Source organism: Anser anser, assembly GCF_964211835.1.
Source record: "Anser anser genome assembly, chromosome: W".
NCBI classification, from domain to species: Eukaryota; Metazoa; Chordata; class Aves; order Anseriformes; family Anatidae; genus Anser; species Anser anser.
In genome coordinates this window covers 11,046,078-11,069,539 of record NC_139731.1, presented here as the reverse complement: position 1 = coordinate 11,069,539, position 23,462 = coordinate 11,046,078, and the positions used below count along the sequence as shown (strand labels likewise).

At 43.9% G+C, this 23,462-nt stretch overlaps 1 protein-coding gene and 1 long non-coding RNA gene across 6 annotated transcripts in view; both read right to left on the bottom strand.

The window, feature by feature from the left end:
- The window catches only part of LOC310888764 (CUGBP Elav-like family member 4), an 815,597-nt gene that overhangs the window by 753,891 nt on the left and 38,244 nt on the right, over nt 1-23,462 (bottom strand). The window lies entirely within an intron of this gene.
- Nucleotides 4,057-14,221, bottom strand: LOC310888597. Of its 4 annotated transcripts, none has more exons than XR_014575964.1 (5): nt 14,056-14,221; nt 13,743-13,853; nt 13,151-13,226; nt 8,328-8,449; nt 4,057-5,728 (listed from the first exon to the last, which is right to left on the bottom strand). It is a non-coding gene; the product is annotated as an uncharacterized lncRNA (long non-coding RNA). The 4 variants fall into 4 exon arrangements; XR_014575966.1 differs by lacking the exon at nt 4,057-5,728 and adding an exon at nt 6,261-7,083; XR_014575965.1 differs by lacking the exon at nt 13,151-13,226.

Here is a 23,462-nt window from a genome sequence, read left to right as displayed (position 1 = left end):
TGGATTATCATCATATGAAATGTTATATGGTATGCCTTATTCTCAAGGGATGCCCCTAGGGAACAATGTAGTTGAGGATCATAGCATCCAGAAATATATAATTACCATTGGAAGGAGATTACAGGAGCTAAGAGAAATTGGGATGATGACTCAAACACCACCTTTAGGATTTGCTATTCATAAAATACAACCAGGAGACAAGGTCTTAATAAAAACCTGGAGAGAAGAATCATTGAACCCCCGATGGGAGGGACCGTACCTTGTTTTACTTACTACTGAAACAGCTGTGAGAACAGCAGAAAGGGGTTGGACCCACGCATCCAGAATAAAAGGACCAATAACTACCAAAGCCTGGAGGGTTGAGTCCACTCCTGGGGAACTGAAACTGAGACTAAAGAGGAACTGATATCCCAGCAATGAGGTTCTGCATGAATTAAGGGCACTGGATAAAGAGGACAAGGCTGAAGGGAGGAAAGGGAGAAGGCAAGACCGGGGTAGGACCCTCCACTGCGGTGTGTATGGTCTACCGAGGGAGGCAACCCCTATGGGTATTGACCGCCGAGTGAGAGTGCCTCGACCGGACTTCTCCCGTGCTAAGATCAGGTTGTCCTGAGAAAAATAACATGAGAACCTTTTAAACCCATAATAAAATTGTGATTAGTTTTTCCAGGAGCTGGATCACCCCGAAGGGCTGAATGGTAACACAAGCTCTGAAAGCGGGCCCAACCCCATGATTGAAGGCGCTTCCCACACTCTCAAGATTGGACGGTGAAAAAGGATAAGAAATGCTATACTTCCTGGTACTGTTTTTACAGGGGCAATTGGGCCATGGGCAGGAACGGAGGAATAACTTTTTCACTTTGGGGGAGGAAGTGGCCAAGGCCTTTAACCTTAGTAACTGCTGGATTTGTGGAGGACCGGGGGGGAAGTGAAAGTTGGCCCTGGGTAGCAGGCCCGGTCGAACCCAAGTGGTGGGTCAGGAATTTGAGCGAAGTTCATAATGGGACGCAATTTTGGAAAGAGGAAGGAGGTCCATGGCAGTTGTACTCGTCAGCTTGGGGTGTATACTGCTTGAACAGAACAGGAACAGTGGCGGTGGGAAAAAGCATTTGCAATTGGACTCTGTCCCCCGGATATGATTGTACCGATCCTGGATGTAGTCCTATAAGCTGTACAGCACGTAGTGGGAAATGGAACGCCACACATGTTCAGCTGAGAAATGGGACTTGGCCGAAATGCTCATATTGAGAATTTTTTGGATCCGGATGTGAAACTGTGGCAAGAGCACAAGCGGGGGGACAATTCGATGGTCAAATCTTGAGCTATCACTGTGATAACACCTCTAAGGAATAGCATGTGGTGCGGGTCTATCGTTGGAAATGGCAGAATGAGAATGGGAGGCGAGTGTTCTTTAAACATTTCTGGTCAGCTTATAATATGACAGGCCGCCAAAGAGAACTGAATTGTGACTGTAAGTGGAATCCCAACGTGGGAGCTTGGAAGTGCGCATATACGAGTACAAACGGGGCAGACATTGTAACAGGACCACTCGGTAACAAGGACACTCTGTATTATCACGCCCCAAAGGGTAAAGAGGGATGGGATGGTCCTTTTCCAAACGGGACGTGGGCCCTAAAGGGACATTATTGGGTGTGTGGCAAACATGCTTACAAGAGGCTACCCGGAAACTGGTCGGGAATATGCTATGTGGGGTACATAAGACCCTTGTTCTTTTTATTGTCACAAACACAAGGAAATCATTTAGGAATAAGATGATATGATGACCTGAACAGAGTGAAACGATCTATTGATACTTCCTTAGCTGGGGGTAGTGCCCAAGAATGGGGAAAGGATGAATGGCCTCCTGAAAGAATCATACAGCATTATGGGCCAGCTACCTGGAACCCGAATGAGGTGGTATCAGGAGCCCGAGAACCTATTTATAATTTGAACCGAATAATTAGGTTGCAAGCTATCCTCGAAGTTGTAACCAATCAAACAGCGACGGCCTTGGATCTTCTGGCTGATCAATCCACTCAGATGAGGAATGCTATCTTTCAACGTAGAATGGTCTTAGACTATTTACTAGCAGAAGAAGGGGGAGTGTGTGGAAAACTGAACGATTCTAATTGTTGTTTACAAATTGATGATAATGGAAAAGTGGTTAAACAGATAACAAAGGAAATTAGGAAGTTAGCCCACGTCCCAGTACAAACTTGGAAGGGTATGGATTGGGATTTCTTTTCGTGGTTGCCCGGTGGACCATGGGTTAAAAGGATGTTATTTTTATTTTTATGTGGTGTAATGCCGTTATTGTTTATACCTTGTATGATACCTTGCTTTACGTTGTTGGTACTGCGAATAATAAATAGCACCCAATTTGTGATGACTTCGGGAGAGAAAAGGTGATGTGTCAATAATGATGCTTAAGAAATGTACACCCCGAGAACTGACTGATGAAATCCAATTGTTACTAACAAAGGTTGAAGAAGAGACACGAATTGATGATATTAAAAAGAAGGGGAGGAATTGTAAGGAATGGTCCAGCAATTCGTGCCACTAAGGGATTTGAAGGGTTAACATTCAGGCCTGGGTTTAGGTGATAAGAGAACAAAGGGATTTCTTCAGAGAAAAACTGCTGACTCTGCACAGACGTGCAGTAACTTCTGAGAGCCGGCCAAGAGACCACTAGATAAGGAGGAAGAATATGAGCCTCCCCGTGCAAGTGGCCCCCGAGAGACTAACAGAGACTGATAAGCAGGCGCACCTGGGAGGACTTCGGATTCGGGAAACCAATTATAATAACCCTGCCTCTTCTAGAAGTAGTAATGAATATGTATTAGCCTAGGAGCATAAAAACCAGCCGCCTTACGTAACAGGTGTGCGTCCTGGTGGAGCAGAGACTCACGGCGCACCCAGCGCTGTTTGCTTGCCTCTATTCGTTTAATAAATTGTAAACTTTGATTGTTATCCTATTTGGGACTCAGTCATTTATAACAGTAGAGTTGCAAGGGAGCACTGGCAACGGTTTCACCTCATCTCCCTACTCAAAGGAAGAAACTTGAAATAGGTTCAACAAATTGTTTGTGTATGCAATATCCACTGGAACTGCTCTCATCAATTGCAGTAGGTAATAGACTGCAACAAGGCATACCCCATGTCCTAGTAAGAGACCTAAACCTTGATCCTCATTCTCTGAATACCATCTGCCAACCTGTTACACCTCCTTTTCATGGGCAGAAGGTCAATTTACTGATGCTTTGAATGAATGGACCTTCTGCAAGATCAGGAAAAGATGAAAGAGGCAAGCCCTGTATTTGCAAAGCTTTCCTGCAAGCACTAGCACTAGTGACTTTTCCATAATTTATTAACAGATGAATTTAAGAAAAATCTCACCTTCAGCCCTATTTTCTTTTTTTACAGGCCACAGTCCTGCAGCTACCTCCAGTCACAGGAGGTGCTTACACTACTCAGCTACTCTCCTGAATGCTCTTCCTCTTCAGACACTTGGAAGCTGTAATGCCCATCCCCTCTACAGCTACTGATTTCTCCAAGAATAGGTCTTGTTGCTTAAACATAATCTGCTCATGCAAGCACTGACACAACCCAGGGCCATCAACAAAACAGGAAACTCTCCTTTGAGTTAGAGTTTGTACAATGCCTAAACAGTTATAGGAAAGACAAACATGTCCCAGGTCAGCAAGAGTTAATGTACTCAAGGAACTTAATGTACCTAAGGGAACATGGCAAAATAACAAGTCAGCCCTCTGCCTACACTCCCCATCCCACCTCCTGAACCCCCCGATATGGCAATAGATCATACAGAATGGATTACATTAATTTTCTATAAACTATATCAACTTGAGTGACATGTTCTTAAGGTTTAGGTGATTGATATCCACAATGAAGTCTTATAATCTAAAATCATATTAATATTAAAGATTTTTTATCCTTTATGTGCATCATTAAATTCTGAGTGTAAGGTGAAATTGACAACATACATTTTTGACAGCTTATCTATAATAAATATGCAAATCTTGATACCAACACGTCATCGCAGATTTTGCTGCTCCTTGAAATATCAGAGAGATCCTTTCTTTCTATGACATTTACAGTGAAAGATCAGATGTAAAGCATTTTGTATAACTGAGATTTTCATTGGTTTAGTCTCCAAGCACAATGATAAGGGCTTCCTATTCCATCGGCACCAGCATCATCCCTCCTCTCTCTTCTTGGCACCGTGGGGTGGGGGGTCGAGAGAGAAATCAAATGTTTCCACTTATTCTTTGCTTTTCTTACAGAAAATGATTTTTTTTAAATGGTCTCTGAAGGCATCTTAGCAATGCCTTCCCTGAAGCTCATGTATACTACCAGAGAAGATGGTTCCAAGCACCAGGGCTGGATTTAACCGAGGTGACAAATTAAATGAATGAACAGAGAGGATGGCAGCTGTCCTTAACTCTATGAGGGCACCTCAGGCCCATGCAGTGCCACCCCATTCAGATACATGGTGTACAGAATTTAGAAGCACAGCCTTCATGAAAACATGAAGGGAATGCAAGACACAGACTCCTCATGGCTCTTGAACAGGAGACCTTTATTGCCCTTTTTCACTACTACATATACTTTCTCCATAGTCCCACGCGCCCAAATCTGTCTTAGAATTGGTTAGAGACCCTCAGACACACGCCTCGAGCCAGCCAGCAATTGGCCACTGCCCAAAGCTCATCTTTAACACTGTAGCCAAGTTAATTTATCTCGACCTTGCTCAAGTTTTTGGTTCTACCGCTGTTTTCCTCATTATCTCTAACTCAGGGACGTGTGAAACGGCACAAAACTCCCTGCAAATTCCTTTCCCGCAATTCCCCCTTTTTTATTTTCAATCAACCAAACGCTTTCTATAGATTTTTCTATCAAGCACCGCAGACACTGCAATAAGCAAGGTACAATAAGCAACAGGGTGAAAATCACATGCAGAATTACGATTGTAAAGTAGCGTGCCTACTAGAATCTACATCAGTCAACAAGCCACTAAGCGCTAGGGATGTTGCTTCGCAGCGATGCTGCTTCTCACTCGCACAGCACAATCACGCAAAGAGGCCTCTTGCACTTCTCATTCATACCACAAGAAAATATCACTTAAAATAATTTGTCCGCGGCTTCAGGAGGTCCTCGTCTACTCCCGTGGTGAGCGGCTGAGAGTGGAGACCCCTCCGAGGAAAAAATGCTCGGGGTGCACCTAGGGGCGTCCGTTCCACAGTCGATCCCACAGCCGAGCAGAGCGGCTCCTGGTGCAAGGAAGGATGCTATTATAGTTTTGTATAATTATAGCAAAGAGATGCATTGCAATAAGGAGCAAGTGCGGCATTGACCATTTGTTTCATGATTTGTTTTTTTGCCTGAGCAATTAAACCTTGCACATGCTGTTGCTGTTTCACATCCCAGGATATCTAATTCCTGTGGCTCTAGGGGTGCTTGCGGTAAGTAGACAGTCCAATCTTTGTTATCTGCCGGGATCCCCACCAGACGTGTCGTAAACAGGTCCTTAGCACTAGCCCAGGACAGGCACATCGCTTCTTGTCCTGTCATGTTGGCGAGGGTGACCCAGATGTTGCAGTGTGGTTGGATGGAGACCCAGGGCTGGCAATAACTGATGACAGTGGCGATTGTGAGGAGGCGGCCAACCATGGCCTTACCCCCCTTGCTGGTACCCATCTTGGTCCGTGACCTGTGGAGACACAAGCATACCCTCGACCCCAAGTTATAAGAGGCTGGGGTCCCTCCCAAAGGCCTGTATTTAAATCTTTTACCATCACTAATGCCTGCTCTGATTGTGGCACCTGTGACAGAGCAGAATTCATATTTTTGTAATGTTTTACTATGGGCAGTACCTCTTTGTGAGGAAAGGGTAATGACAGGTGATTCATTACATAAAGTGCCTTTCCCAACCTGTTCTGTGGTGTTTCCTGGGTGTCTCCCCCTTTTTGTTTATTTAGCAGTGTTTTCAAGGTGCGATGTGTGCTCTCTACAATGGCTTGACCCGTGGGGGAACGAGGAATGCCCGTGATGTGTCGGATACCCCAAGTTTGAAAAAGGGTTTGAAGCGAGTGACTACCATAGGCAGGGCTACTGCCAGGTTTTATTTCCTTTGGGATGCCTAGCACTGTGAAAGCGACACGGAAGTGAGCCTAGACACGGCGACTAGTTTCACCCACTGCAGCTGTCGCCCAAATAGCATAAGAGAAAGTATCTACCGATACGTGAACATATTTCAAGTGACCAAATTCTAGAATATGCGTTACATCGTTCTGCCATAACTGTAAGGACCATAGACCTCTATGGTTTACCATTAAAGACGGGGTCGAAATGTGTTGTTGACAATCAGGACATGTTTGGACAATCAATTTGGCATCAGTGATCGATATAGCGAATTGTTTCGCCAAGGCTTTGGCGGATTGATGGAAAAAGGCATGGGATAACTGTGCTTGCTCCAGCACCTTAGGCACCAGGGCAGTCAGGGTCGTATTAGTTAGCTGGTCAACGTGGGGGTTGCCTTCTGCAAAAATACCAGGTAACATGGTGTGTGGCTCTGCATGTGAATAATACAAGTGCACTCACTACTCTACCAAAAACAGCAGCTCCTTAAATTTTAGAAACTAAGTTTCCCTTTGGGATGTCTGTCAAATGTGCCCTCTCAATGCACTGAACAACATCTACAGCATATTGCGAGTCTGCTACAATATTCAAAGGTACTGTTTTTTTTCTTTTTTTCTCCTCCCCCTCCCCTTTTTTTCCCCTTGCTTTCTGGCTGCAACATCCTCAGTCACTGCATTGATTCGTTGCCAATCATGCAGTAATCTCCCTTTCCCACTCTTCTTCTTGATGACAAACACTGGTGAATTCCATGGGCTGTTTGTCAGAACAATATGTCCTTGTTGGAGTTGTTCTTGAACCAACTCCTGCAGACTACTGCTCCGGAAAGAATCAATCGAGCAATTCTAGTTCCCTTTGGTATTGACAATGGTGGAGATGGTGTCCAAGCCATAGCTTAGATTTGTCCATTATAATCGGCATCAATTATCCCTGACAAAACAAACAATCTGGTCGAAGTTGTACTTGATCATCCTAGCAGCAATACACTACAGTCATTCCCAATTGGTCCTTTGACATTCAATGGAATTTTACAAACTAGAGATACTAATGAAATTCCAACATGGAATGAAACCCCTACAGCACCACATTCTTTGAGAACTTCTTTCAGCTGCTGGGATCTGTGGCTGCCTTTTCAGGGGATCCACCCACACCCTTGGCCGAGCTGCCGGCAGCGGCCCGCAGCACCAGCAGAGGGGCTGGCAGGCTGGGGGGGCGACCCGGCAGGGGCGGCTCTTGTGGCCGTGTGGGCTGTCGCGGAGCATGGGCGGTGCACGGCTCTGCCCGGCCTCGCAGGGCAGACAGAGCAGGGGCCCGCGGGGCAGCGGGCCTGTTCGCAGCAGCAGGCAGAACATGGCAGTGCCCAGTGCATGCGGGCAGACGCCCAAACTGGAGAAACGCAGCAGCCAGCAGCGCTGGCGACAATCGTACAGCACCAACAATTGACCAGTCATAACATTTTCTAACAGTGACTGAGTAAGTGGTGCATGTAATCCATATGCAGTCACAGTCTCTCAACTCTTTAATTAGGTCCCAGTGGAAGGCATTATATTCATTTGGACCATTGGGTCGCACCTGCACCAAGAAAGCCATTCCTACCAGGTCCCCATCTTTTAGCGCTTCCCAGCACACCAGCTCCCATTGTTCCCGCGGGTCAAAAGCTCGGGCCCCTAGGGAAGCATTATCAGGGGGTAGGCAAGGCAGGAGCCGAGGGGGTCAGTGGGGAGGGGCTCTGCTGCAGCAGTCCGCGGCCCTCTTCCTTGTCTTCCCCAAGGTCTATCAAATTGCACTGCTCTGGTGACCTTGCAGGCTCTGATCTCAGTTCGGCTGCTGTTATTGCCTGGGCAGTGGCGTTCTGTACTTCCTTTTCTGCCTGCCACTATCTTGAAGTCTCTGTCACCAGCTGCCATGTAGTCATCACCTCAGCAGCATTAGTATCCCCACGGGACGCTGCTTCCCATGTTTTTTTCCCCCGCTTGGTCCCAAGTTTTTACATCTAATACTGTGGAAGCCATTGAGGGGAGCCCTTGTTTTCACAAAAAATTCAATAATAGCTTCATCTTAAACAGATCATTTTTTTTTACTCCCCTTTCTATTAGGAGTTGCTTTAGTAGTTTCACTATAGCCTCTTCCTCTGCCAAAAGGCTAGCTCCCATGATCAATGCCCAGCTGCTCACCTGTCCTCCAGGTCATGTCCCAGGGTTGAAGCTGCAGTCCAGCTGTGAGCTCGACTCATTCGGCTGGGTTCCCTTCAGATGCTCGTGCAGTGCTGCTTCTCCCCTATCATGTCGTGGTCACCCTTTGAAGGGATGCAAGACACGGACTCCTGATGGCTCTTGAACAGGAGACCTTTATTGCCCCTTTTTCACTACTACATATACTTTCCCTGTAGCCCCACATGCTGTCCACATGCCCAAACCTGCCTTACAATTGGTTAGAGACCCTCAGACACACGCCTCGAGCCAGCCAGCAATTGGCCACTGCTCAAAGCTCATCTTTAACACTGCAGCCAAGTTAATTTATCTCGACCTTGCTCAAGTTTTTGGTTCTACCGCTGTTTTCCTCATTATCTCTAACTCAGGGAGATGTGAAACAGCACAAAGACACCTGCAAATTCCTTTCCCACAAAAACAGTATTTCAGATTGTTTTGACTATGGCATAGGACCTACCTGGCCCAGCACCATAGTCACCAAGTCCAGACTGCAGATACCTGCTCCATCATGAACCAGTGCACAGCAGCTCATGCCTTGATATTCATGAAATACAGCTTAAAAGTCTGGCAACTACATCTTTCTTCATCTCCACCCTGGTGCTTGCTAGGACTCCATACAAACAGCATGAAGCAACACCACTCCTGGTCCGCAGCACAACAGTCACAACAAGGATTAAACATCCATTGCAGTTGTCCTGTGCTGACTTTAATGCATTTTGCAGCCCTCACCCCATCACCCTTCCCTTCCTCTGCTCTTTATCAGAGGTTTCTACCAGTTGACAGTGGCAGGAGTAGTGTTTTTGGATTTTGCAGGAAATGCTGTGACTAGCACTGCAAACATCTATTTTTGATTAGAAATTTGAGGCATAACTAATCTAAACAGCTAATCACAATTTTTACATTACCTTAAGAGAACATGTACATGTCCATGTGCACATGCAACCACTCATTATCTCCTTCTAAATTAATCCTCACATCTTGTCAGTAGAAAAAGAATTGAAGGAAAATAGAGATTTTCAATGAGGACAATAATTCATAAGAAACCAACCTGAGGCTATGGAATTTATTGTTTCAAGGTCTGTTATAGCTGTTTATTCCTGATGAGGGCAGGGCACAGGTAGAACAGAAGCAAAGAGGATAAAACACTCAGCCATCTTTACTTCTGTTGTCTTCTGTCCAAAACCTGACACTAGCCAGGAAATGGGGGATATAAACAGAGCAACATGAAAGCCTAAAGGGTCTGATAGTGGCTTTCCTCCAACTACCCACATACACATACAAATTCTATGCTAAACAGGAGATAACACCACAAGGTAGCTTTACCCTATGCTCATTGGAAGATAAAGCACTGAACCTTTACTGTATAGCAAGAGCATGGACCCCAACAGTTTAAACATAACGCATTTCACTATCAGGAAAGAGAAGGTTTACAATTTGTTCATGTGTTGAAATCCTCAGGGTCTTTTACTTAAAAAAAAAAGCAGCAAGTGGTCAGGGAAGACCATCCCCTCCCCCCCATGTAGATTTTAGATTTTTTCAGTGCTACCACATCACTATTGCCTTGCAGCCATCAATACTTCCCTTTCACTAAAGTGACAACAACCTATATTTAAAGAGCATCTATGTTTGTTCAACAGCATCCTCCCTCCCAACACAGATTTGCATGGAGAAGTTTGAAGCACTAAAATTATTTCTGAGCATGGCTAAATTGTTTGGAGGCTGTAAGGGCAATCCTGCTGCTCAAGTAGGTAATCCATGTCAAATAAAACCTCTCCCAATGCATCCTGTCAGCAGCCAGGATCTGCTCACATCCATACTGCACAGCAGCTGTGCACCATGAGATGCAGTGGAGGGCTGCCATCTAGAAACCCAAGCAGGAACTTACTGAGCTAAGAGATGCAACTCAAAAACCTGGGCAATAAACAAGCTCTGCAGGAAGGGCTGCAATCTCTACAAACTACAGAGACACATCCTGACAGGATGTATTTTGGGGTCAGCACTGGCAACACAAGTTGTACCTTCAAGGGGAGAGGAGTAAAGGAGGTTTCATTTCCTCTTCCCCTGCACCATTCTCACAATTAACATTAATTTATCTGACTAATCCTCCCCTGCTTTACTTTTTGTGTTGACTTGACACACCTTAATCCCTGAGTCAGCTCCTATTTCTTGTTAAACCAAAGGTAAATTATACTAAGTCTACCCAGCAGTGTTAAAGCCAGCAGGATTTATAATGCAAAGCACCTGCTAAAAATATCCAGGAAAGCATACCAACTGCAAGAGCTTTCCACAGTGCCAGAGACAAACATGTCACACCCAGAGGATGCAAAACAAAACACAGGTAAAGCAATGCAGCTTACAAGAGACTGCGGTCTCCACCCTGCATCCAGGGCCTGATAAAGGAGAAGAATTGCAAAGACAGAACTTTCTCCTGGCTTCTATTCACACAATGAGTTTCCAATGCTCCCTTCCCCTGGCACCATGGTTGTGCCACCTCTCACATGAGCATCACCCCCATCACTCCCCATCCCCTACCTGCACAGTCCCTGGGATGTGGCAATGCACTTGCCATCACACACTTATTCCTCTTCACATGTCAGAGCTCTGTTCCCAGCCACCAAGGGCACTACCTGTGCACAATCCCTTGCCCTTAGCTCACACACACCATCACTACCACACTCCCCTAACTCTATTTGTGTTCCTCTCCCCATTTGTGACACCATCTCAGCAAACAACACCCTGCCTGCCTCTTGCACTCACTGCTTTGTTCCCTCTGCATTCATGTCCCAGGCACTGCATGCAGCCTGGGCCTCCTCCTGCCTGTCTACATCAGTCTCTTTCAAGCTTGCAGGAGCCCATGTGCCAGGCAGGAAGACTTTTTTTTTGATTCATCCACATTATCAGCAAAGTGCATCCAAATCTGAACAGCCCTGTCAGCTCTTGAGAAATGAAACAGTAGCGAGTATCTGGTGAATTTCATGGTTATCAACCCTCCTAATCAGGCAGATGAACTGGAAAAAAAAAGGCATTCATTACTTTGAATTAATGATTCCTTAACATCTTTGCTTTTCAAGACTTAATTCAGTTTTTTTTTTTTGAAAGTTTTTAAATGAACAGAAAGCCCAATGCTTTTTGCCCGGGAGTTTCCATACTATCCTGGGGCTTGAAGTCTCATTTCCTCTCCCCCTCCTCCAGCTTCTGTTTGTGGAGGCATCATTATTATTATGTAGTGATGTTTCTGTTGAGCTGGCAGAGTTGTATAGTAAAGCACATTAACCTGGCAATAATGGATCACTTATTTTTATCATGATCTATTTCCAAGTTAGCACATGGGGCCACTTCCAATAGCACTGTGATAGCACTCAATAAATTAGTGTGCTGGCCTAGAACCTATGATGAAATATCATTTGGATTTCTGGTGGCTCTGAAACTAACCGTATTTTTCCCAATTTGCTTTGACTCTGGGCTGTTGACAGAGGGGAGTGCAGGGGTGAGAGAACAAGGGACCTGTCCATGCAGGATTTATCCCTTGGCACTAATTGTCTCACTCCTTCATTAGGGCCTTTCCCATCAAGCCAGTCTGAGTTGATAGCCTCAAACTCAGTCTGATCCAGTCAAGGTATGAGCTCCTCCTTACTTTTTAATATCTTTAGAAGTAGACAAAAGCTTTCCTCTGGTTGCTAGCAGCTTCTAATCAGATCAGCTACGGAACCCCGTGTCTCTGAAGGTATCTCACCCAGATTTGGAATCAGGAGTGAGTTCTCTAAAGTTTTTACTTCCTACCATATTGGTCTCACAAACCCAAAAGCAATACAAATTGCCAGAGCATTCCTCAAGCCAAGGGAGAGCTCAAAGCACTTATGTGACCAACAGAAAACTTGTCTGGTTTCCAGATCCCCATTCAATGCAGTAATAGTAATGGGTTTTAAGCCCAATATATTTCTGCAAGGATAATGACACTGGAGATGCTTTCCAGGCTCAACCGTCAAGACGAGGTTCCTGCAGCCACATTCCATGAGACAGATGCCTGCAGCCATCACAGTTGACCTTTCAGGCACAAGAAGATATGGATCTCTATAACCTCTTTGCACATAGCTTCTGCAGTGGACACCTAATGACACCTAACACAACTGATTCAGAGGGGCTGTCTCCTTTTTCAAAAAAGGACTTGTCTGTTTTTCCTGCACTTCAATAATTCAGAGCAAAAATAAATCACTTTACCACTGTTTGCATAGGGCCTACGAAGCCAAACTCTGGCATTAAGTATCTCTCTGCATAGTCTATTGAGAGCTGCCCTGTTATTACCGCAAGCTAAGCAGGTCACTAGAGAGACCTATAGGTCCCAATCCTGGAAACTTATGCATGTAATCCTTGTGCCACTGCTGACCACAACAAGTTTGTGTATTTAAAGTTAAAATTTAAAGTTAAAAAATTTCACGAAGTGCTTGCAGCATCAGAGTCTTATTTCCCTAGATGGTAGTTCTGCTGCTGGTAAATAAGTGCTAGGAAATAGAGCAGAGACATGCTGGTTTGTGCATCCCCAGGCACACAAAAAACAGTAGCAAACTAATATTTACCAACCTGAAAGAAATGTAAGAACATGGAGTTTCCAGCTTCTTTAACTGTACTAGCAGCAGCAGAATAAAATACATAATCACACCATGTATACTAATTAATTGCCATTTAAAAAGTACTCAAATCATTTAAAAGAAAAATGCAACCATTAATTAGAATAGCTCAGGTACGTAAATAAATATTTACTATTATGTATGCATATTTAATCTACCTACCCATCAAAGATGAATACTCTGTTCCTTGCCAGTGAGGCTTAATAACATCCTAGAGGGAGTAAACAGTACCCCAGAACTGTGCAGAAACAAGGCATTGGGATTTAGGAGTAAAACAGTTGCATAGGTAAGAGTAGAAGCCTAGAAATGTAGTCTTATATATAGGCTTATATATCAGAATAACCTCATCTCATAAACTCATTACCTGTGTTTAAATTAACAGTTCTAGACCCTAATACACAAGCCTCATTGTCCCAAACAAATGCTTCTTAACAAATAGATCCCATCCTGAAGAGCTCCTAAACCCACACATCCAAATCTTTTCAAGATCAGGATTTAACATGTTGTATTAACGAGAATTACTTTCAACCTACTGTGCAAAAAAAGTCTATATATAGCTTTCAGAAAATAAAAAACTTCTACATTTGAAGTCTGCTCAGAGATGATTTGTTAGGGAGAGGAATTAGAACAATTTTCAGGAAAAAAAAAGTTCAGCTAAGAAGAAAAAACAGAACTTTTAAGCTTTAAAGAAAAAAAGTGACATAACTAGTTTTGTTTGAGAACACACAATCAGACAAGAATTAAGGATACTCACTATCTGGAACAAGGAGATCTAGCAGTCTACTGCAAAACAGACCCTTTGGGGCCTTTACAGTGCTTCTGCTTCTCCTTTATAACGGTCACATACAATAACCAAGCAATGCTCCTAATAAAATTGAATTTCAAAGCTTATACATACATAATCATAAAAAGTTACTATCTAATAGGTCTAACTTTCCAAAGGAAAATATGTTTTTCTAAAAGCCCCATTCTTCCTAAATGAAAGAATTTAGGAAACTACAGATCTGCACATATTTCAAATAAAAATTTATGTTCATAAACAAAAAAAAAAAAACCAAAGTACTCACTTCACAATTAACACCCAAATACAATAATAAAAGCCGAGCATTTATCTCTAAAGAGCTTTAAAAAGGTAGCTCTATAACATCAACAAAACACACAAATAACCCCCTTCACAAATGACAGGAAAAAAAGCTGCCTAAAAAACAACTTAAATGTACAAGATTAGCTTTATTGACTCTACTAAAGCAATCTAATTTATACCATCTGGGAACCAAGCCTGATCTCCCAAGGAGCTCCTGACCCCAGGTGGAACCACTTTAGCCTTAAGGGCTATCAGGGACAGGAGCAGAGCTTTGCAAAGGAACCTGTCAAGGTCAGCCTTCATTTTTGTGCAAAACAGGTGCAACAACTCTCCCAGCTATGTGCAAGAAACCCTTTTTGTTGCCATCCTGTGCAGATGTCTTTCTTTAGGTAATCCTAATAGGGACAAGAGCAATTTTCAGGAAATAACTTGCTGTTTCTTAGAAGTAACATCAGAAAGTCCTTTTGTAGCAAAGACAACAATTGCCTGGCTGCTACCTTTCCAGAAGTGTAAAGAGGTTACCAGGACATTAAAACAAAATCTACTGAGCTGACTTTTGCTGAGCTGAGTTTTGCATACACCTGGCCTGGAAGAGACATCTGATGGGAGAGGCCTATGCAGGTGTTTAGAGTTAAGGAATGTGGATGTGAAGCACCTGTTGATGCCATGGAACCAATATCTTCCAGGCCCGGTGTCTATTTTGTGACTGCATAAAACTAGTCTTTCTCTCTCCCTCCCTTGTGAGGCTGTGAGAGAAAGAGTTAGGAGAATCTTCTCAAGTAGAGAGAGTGTGCTGATGGCATTAAACTAGGATGCTACTTAGTGTCTTTGCTAACTATAGTGCATTGTGCAAATGAACTAAAGCAAGAAGCCTTGGGCCCCTTACCAAGGTCAGTCTCTTAATAAGAGAGTGAGCCCATTTTAAGAAACTGGTAGAAACTGGTCGTGAGGATGGACGAGAGCCAAGGAGCAACTGAGTCTGTGCAAAGACAAGAGGTCAACTAGCAGTGACGAGGAAGAGTCATCAACCTTCATCCCCACAACCCCCAATGACCACCACCAGGAGACACTGCGCAAGCCCAGATGGGAGGAGTTCATGGAAATGACTCCTTGGAATTAATTTTAATATGAAGCGGGGACAGGTTATGAATATGTATAGGCATATTGTGAAATGTCATGCATATGTAACTCTTTACTGCATATAACCATGGCAAACTGCCATGTCAGGTGCACACGACTTTGGCGGGATTACCCTGTGTACTGCCCAGCGCTGAATAAACATACCTACTTTACAATCTTACTGATTATGGAGTCTGTTTTCCGCAAGTCAGTTTGGTTAGCCAGCCAGGAGCCGATCCGCTCAGCTGCGGGATCGACTGTGGAGCAGACGCCCCTAGGAGCACCCCGAGTATTTTCCTCGGAGGAGCTTCTACTCTCAGCTGCTCACTGTGGGAGCAAAGACCTCCTGAAGCCACGGAGAAATGGTATGTTTTACAGTACAGGAAGGGCCTGTAACTTGTATGCATGGCCGGGACAGCTGATGAATTGCGTGGAGACATCTGGCGTGCAGTATAGTCCCCGTAGGGGAGGAGGCTACCCTACAGGCTGACCGATAAAGCATTCAATGGAGATTTGGTGACCGGTAGAGGGGTCAAGGGGTATTTGCTGACCGATAGCTTGGCCGCTAATGATCTTGGGAGTAGAACGAGCAAATCCGAGGTTATCGCTGCATCCCAGTTTTGGGAGCCAGGGTGGACCTGCTAATGACTGTATAAGAAGCAGGAGAAGGGTAAGCGGGCCTCTCAAAATTGTGACAAGGTTATCTGGGTAATATTTGCAGCTGCTGGAGGGATATTAATAGGAGTGTTAATAACTGTATGTCTTATTTGTGGATGTCTGGGTATCTCATGTTGAAAGCATTTGTGTAAGTGTATGTCTTTGAGACAAAGTATTGTTGTGAAGTGAATTACTCCAGGAGGAACGCGGCCAGAGATGACACAAACAAGTTTGGTTATTGTTTTAAGTGATATATTCTTGTGGTTTGAACGAGAAGTGCTAGGGGCCCCTCTGTCTGATTGCGTGATTGTGCTGTGTGAGTGAGACGCAGCATCGCTGTGAAGAGAGTGAGGAGTTCCAATCTGCGGTTCTGTATTCTCCGCAAGGGGAACGGCTGGAGATGAACAAAGTGCATGACAGATCGAAAGGAAGTGCTGTTTTATCCAAGTGTTGAGTGGTGGTGCCCAATATACAGGCCCGGCGGTGCATCTTGTAATCCTGTTTTGTTCTTAAATGTTTTGAGTGTAACAAAGAGGAAGGTGGGAGCATTATCTAAGTAACAGTTTAGAAGTTCGGGTATATTCGCGGTGGTGTTTGGTCAGTTTCCCAAGTATCGGGGGAGGGGGGCTGACTGATTATCAAAGCGGTAGAACGGAGAGTCACTTCTTTGGTGGTTTGGGCCTGAGCCCTGGGAATTTGGTAAGAAGGGGGAGAGCGAATTTATTTAGGCCTCAATACCTTTTTAAACCCCCCATATTGATGGATACGCAGGAGTGATTCCTTGTTTTGTGTGGGCTTACTAACAAAGTGCATGAGAAAAATTAGCATTCGGCTTGAAATTCGGTCTTGTTGAAATGTAAATTTTGTGAAAAAAGGTGGTATTGCTTGTCTAGAAGACGGAAGGCTGAGTGCTTCTGGTGTTTTTCCGAAGTCCTGTGGATTTATGATTGGAACGGGGCTCATTAATGTAATGGGTAAGATGTATTTGTTCATTGTATAAAGAAATAAAAAAAAAAAAAAAAGGGATAAGATGGTTATAAAATAGATAGTATTTTACACGAGGTTGGGACAGAGCTTCCTGATCATAATAGAACCTTGATATATGATGACAAAGTTGGGGAGGGGGGGGATTTGCTAACTATCTGTAAGGAATTTGGGAATCTGCGAGGGAGATAAGGTTGCACAATGTTGCCTCAATGAAGGGGAGGCTTATTAGGCAGATAACAAGAAGGGGGGGTGTTGGGTAAACATCCTTGAACAGGTACAAAGACTCTGTGAAATACCCCATCGCAAGACATCCTGTCTGCTACTTCACTCCCCCCACCCAAACATTAGCACAACGCGTGAGCACCAAAGAGAGGAAGCAGCCTCCCCCCCCCTTTGGACTGCATAGCCGCAGCTGGTTCAACAAGCCCGGACAAGATGGAACTCGGATACTATAAAACAGCACCCCCGGAGAAGGAAAATTGTGCGCCGCTGCGGAGTCGGAACTCCCCGGCCGCCCAGCGCTGTTTTGCTTCTGCTTGCTTACTTAATTAATTAATAAATTCTGTGATTAATAACATTTATTAACAGACCGACTTCGTATGCGAGTCTGTTCATAACAATTAATAATCTGAAATAGTGAAGTTTGTATGTGGAAAGAAGAGTTTAATCCCAGAGAACTGGGGCATTTGGGAAGAAGATTAGGAAAAGATAGTAAAAACCTGCAATAAAAAGGTTTGCGTGGAAATTGAAACAAGGGACAGTAATATAAATAAATAAAAGGGAATGGGAAATCAAGGAAATGGGTAAAATCCAAAACAAAGACGTCCTAAAAAAAAAAAAAAAAGCCTCCTTGGGTGCATATTGGCACATTGGAAGGATATTGTTAGAAATGGGGGCACAGAAAGCAAGAGGACTTTCACTAAGTATTGCAATCAATGGTGGCCACTATATAAGCTAAATGGCCGCTTTATGGATCAATCGACTATAACACTATCTTGCAATTAATGTTGTTTTTGAGGAGAGAAGGAAAATAGGATGAAATGTTGTATAGTGATATGTTGTTTCAGCATCTTGGAGGGAAAAGGTTTGGAATTAAGTTGGCCCCTGACTGAGCCTTTGGTGTTGGCATTAGAAAAGTACAGGCTGGAGAAAGATAAAGGAAGTGTTAAAAGGGGTGTTGAAGGTGTTAAAGGTTGTGTGGCATGTAGTATTTAACAGAGCTGTTTGAACTTGAATGAGCAGGGAAAGAGGATGTAGGAATGCTAATAGTTCTGCCTCAACCCGAGGCTGAGATCTCTAAATCGCGGGTGCGAGCCCTCTGGGGCAGAGGGACCGTGATGGGTCCGAGAGAGTTGTCATGGAAACAGAAAAGCAGCTAACTCTTAAAACAACCTGAGTTCCTGTGTGAGCTCAGATTGCCAATGGGACCGCTCAGGGAACTGTCAACGATTGCATTCCCCTGACCGACCCCCCCACTGAGACCCTAATCACCCCGGAAATTATGTAAATACCAAAATCTGGTTAAATTGGCTATTGGGAATTGAGAATCTGTTCCAACAAGGTCCAAAAGAAACCCCTATGGAATTTATGGAATTTTTGAATTTTTGGACCAACTTTGAAATGCAATGAAAAAAAAAAAATACAACAGAGGCAATTGGCTAGCCTCTTTCCAGGGGAATGGCCCCTGATATCAGAAAGAAATTGTCTTAGGCTGCAGGACAAACTTACAACGGTCAGGAATGATGGGGTCCTGGGGCATCTACCCTAGCAGGTCCACTAGCTGAAGTAAAGCTAGGGAACGAAGAGAGAGGCTTGAATTTTTTTGTTGGTTACAGGAGCTTCTTTCTCTGTGTTAATTAGTCAGTAAATGTAATAGGAGCAAGTGGCCAACAGGAAAAAGCGTTTTTTTTTTTTTTTTTCAATGCTTGAAATTTAAATTGGGAAAAATGATTGGAATTACAAAATGAGAAAAGCAGTCAAGTTTGGTTCATGGTACTAGATTTAAAGGATGCCTTTTTCTGCCTGCCCGTGGCAACTGAAAGCCAGAAACTCTGCTTTTGAATGGTAAAATCCTAATAGAGGACGGAAAACTCAGCTTACTTGGACAGTGTTACCACAGGGGTTCAAGAATAGCCCCACCATATTCAGGAACTGGGATCTTGAAGCTCGAAAGACCCCTTCGGGTAAAGGGGACACTGTTGCAATACGCAAATGATAGCTACTGAAGAAGAAAAGGAACGTGTATAATGGACTATTAGTTTACTAAATTTTTTCAGCACTAATACTGTGAACCCAGCCTTTCCTCAGTAACAGAGTTTCCAGATTACCCATTCATGATTGCATCAAGACCATGGACATGGTATACTCCAGCTGACCAGACCGAAAGGATACACCACTAGGAGATGCAGAGTATTGGTGTATAGATGGCAGCAGCTTCGTCCACCAGGGACTTCCTCTCACAGGATATGAGGTAACAAATAGCAGCCCAAAAGGTGGAAATCATCGCCTTGATAAGAGCTTTTGAGCTGGCAAACATTTGAACAGATTTGAAATATGCCTTTGGTGTGGTGCATGCACACGGGGCAATTTGGAAGGAGAGAGGACTTTTATCTTCCTCAATTAAACATGCAGAAGAGATACTGAAATTACTCCAAGCAGTATACCTGCCTACTAAAGTTGACATTAAAGGACATCAACTAGGGGATACTGATATTGAAAAGGGAAATAGATTGGCTGATGCAGGAGCCAAAGGGGTGGCTGAATGGGCATCTGAGAGTCAAATTTTGGCACTAGTACCAAGAACAGAAAATCAGGCATTAACAAAAGCTTTAGAAAATGAAGTAGAATATTCTAAGATGTAAATGGAAAATGTTATCTGCAGGTTTAACGTAAATAAATGATGGGAGAATTGTGATATCATATTAAATTGAATGGTAATTGTAGAACATAATAAAGCATGCTGGGGAGCTGAAGTAGCATAAGAGTTTTTTAATGGAAAATGGATAGGGCCTAATTTGTATACCACAGTAAGACAGGTAACTCAGCAATGTGATCTTTGTCTCCAGACTAATCCCAAGGACACTCCCAAGCCAAAAATGGGCCAAATTGGAAAAGGTAATGGGCCTGGACAACAATGGCAGATTGATTTCACCGAACTCCCAAGAAAAGGGGGGTACCGGTATTTATTGGTATTAACTGACACCTTTTCAGGATGGCCAGAAGCATTTCCAACCAGAACAGCCAAGGCTCGGGAGGTAACTAAGATATTACTACAAGAAATAATACCACGTTTTGGAGTTCCAGCAACTATATCCTCTGACAGGGGACCACACTTTATATCAAGAGTGGTACAAGAAATTAGCCGCCATTTGGGTACAGACTGGCAACTTCATACTCCAATATTGCCCTTAGTTGAGTGGCCAAGTAGGAAAAATGAATCACTTAATCAAACAGAAAATTGTAAAATTGGGACAGGAAGCAAATTTGGTTTGGCCTCAGTCTCTTCCTTTAGCCCTTTTGCGTATACGAACTAGACAAAGGGCAAAGGAAGGGCTAAGCCCCTTTGAAATCTTATGTGGATGACTCTATGGAATACAAAGAGGGATATCCATGCAAGCTGGGGATGAAATTCTGACCTCCTATATGGTGGCCTTAGGTAAACAGCTCGATGAAATTGGAAAGCATGTGAGTGGGACTTGGGGTAGAGGGTTAGGTGGACCGGTGCACAATATACGACCTGGAGATCATGTGTATGTAAAGTCTCTTGCAGAGAAGACCTTGAAACCACAGTGGGAAGGACCGTTCAAGGTCACAGTGATCAGAATCAAGGAGCAGAATGCCTGGATCCATCACACCAGAGTGAAAAAGGCACCCAAGACCCCATGGAAGGTTACTCAGGTGCAACCTGGAAGGTTACATTTCTCACGGTCTTAACGGCATCATTGGTCAAGGAAACTGAACAGTGGGTGCACAATACCTATGTGAAACTCACCCAGGCAGTGAGTGATAGTTTCAACCTTTCTGACTGTTGGGTGTGCACAGTGTTGCCTAGAGGCAACCTAGAATTTCCCGTATGGGGCATACCCAGTATGAATTGGACACTGACCTTTGCGCACCCAAGAAATGGAACATGTCCATTTGACAAGGATGATTGTGAACGTCTAGGGGAGAGATTTGAACTACTCCCACACGAAAATGTTAACATATACACCAGATGCTTAAACGATAAAACACCATGCATAGGTACAGGTCCACTTAGTTATTTAGCCCAGGAACCTGACAACTGTAGTACGGCAGAATATGTAGGAACTTTTAATCTTCCTAAAATTAGAGGTTATGGTGTAGGTGTCACCGAACTCAGGATCTCACGGCCTCAATTTTCTCATGCAAATCTGCAAGCTACAAAAAGGATTCTATTGGCTATGTGGAGATGATCATGCTAGAAAAAGCTTACCCTTAAATTGGAAGGGTCATTGTATTGGGGGCTATCTTAGCCCTTGAGGGGGTATATTCACTGAACCAGCTCTGGGAACAGTCCGGATGTTATGGAGACAAACACGTACTGTTTCAAATAACCCCTTCGTGATGAGACCCACGGGATTCCATAGTTTTGTAAGGTGGTTGATTCCATCCCTGGGAATAAGTGAATTAGAAAAAGCTGTTGTAAATATCTCAGCCACATTAGAAATTATTGAAAATGCCACAGCCGATGCTCTTTCAGCATTACGGGAAGAAATTTCCTCCCTACACAAAGTAGTGCTTCAGAATAGGATGGGATTAGATATGCTTTTAGCCAAGGAGGGAGGATTGTGTACAGTCATAAACCAAACTTGCTGTGTATATGTTAACAAACAAAAACAGATTGAGACTGACCTGGAGAATATTTGGGAAAATAATACAATTTTGCATGCAATAGCTCAGGATGACACGTCCTGGGGATTTACAGACTTGGTGGAAAAATTGACTTCCTGGTTGCCAAACCTAACCTGGCTGAAACAGTTGTTTATCACAATAATCGTGGCCGTGGTTTTGTCCATGGTTCTTTGTGTAGTGATCCGATGTACCTTACAGTGTTTTAAGAGTACAGGAAACTCCTACAGTGAGTGGAAAAAGAATCAACTCAGACGGAAACTGGAGTCTAACAGGTATTTTGAAAGAGTGTTAGATAGAGAAACACTATATTGAAAGTAGAAATAGTAAAAGAATTTACTAAGTTTTTAGAAAAGGGGGGACTGAGAGAGGGAGTTAGGAGAATCTTCTCAAGTAGAGAGAGAGCGCTGACGGCATTAAACTAGGATGCTACTTAGTGTCTTTGCTAACTATGGTGCATTGTGCAAATGAACTAAAGCAAGAAGCCTTGGGCCCCTTACCAAGGTCAGTCTCTTATTAAGAGAGTGAGCCAATCTTAAGAAACTGGTAGAAACTGGTCCTGAGGATGGACGAGAGCCAAGAAACAACTGAGTCTGCGCAAAGACAAGAGGTCAACTAGCAGTGACTGTCCTGGTTCCAGTTAGGACAGAGTTAATTTTTCCTCATAGTAGCTGGTAGGGTGTTATGTTTTGGATTAGGATGAGAAGAGCGCTGATAACATGCTGATGTTTTAATTGTTGCAGAGCAGTGTTTACACCAGGCCAAGGACTTTTCTGCTTCTCGCTCTGTCCTGCCAGCGAGCAGGCTAGGGGTGCAGCAGGAGCTGGGAGGGGACAGACCCAGGACAGCTGACCCAAACTGGCCAAAGGGGTATTCCATACCATCTGACGTCATGCTGAACAATATATAGGGGTGGCTGGCCGGGGTGGGGGGCCGGCTGCTCGGGGATAGGCTGGGCATCGGTCAGCGGGTGGTGAGCAATTGCATTGTGCATCACTTGTTTCTTACACATTATTATTAATACTATTATCATTATCACTATTATTATTATTATTGTTATTATTATATTCCTGTCTTAATAAACTGTCTTTATCTCAACTCACCGGCTTCACTTTCCCGTTTCTCTCCCCCATCCCAGAGAGGGAGGGGGGAGGGTGAGCGAACGGCTGTGTGGTGTTTAGCTGCCAGCCGGGTTAAACCACAACAGTGACGAGGAAGAGTCATCAACCTTCATCCCCACGACCCCCAATGACCACCACCAGGAGACACTGCGCAAGCCCAGATGGGAGGAGTTCATGGAAATGACTCCTTGGAATTAATTTTAATATGAAGCGGGGACAGGTTATGAATATGTATAGGCATATTGTGAAATGTCATGCATATGTAACTCTTTGCTGCATATAACCATGGCAAACTGCCATGTCAGGTGCACACGACTTTGGCGGGATTACCCTGTGTACTGCCCAGCGCTGAATAAACATACCTACTTTACAATCTTACTGATTGTGGAGTCCGTTTTCAGCAAGTCAGCTGTCAGTGCTGTTTTAGTGCTGAGAAGAAAAGTTCTTCTAGGCTGATTCAGTGGGAGGATTTTCTTTTGTGTGTGTTTGTAGGTAAAATTCAGTTTTCTCTGGGTTTATATAGCTATTTAATTTGAGGCTCACATAGAGGGCTTAAGGAGTGCATGGGCATGCAATTCCTCTTTGTAGAGAAGTTCATGCTTCTTATAGCAGTAGGAGACTATCTCCTATATGCTCT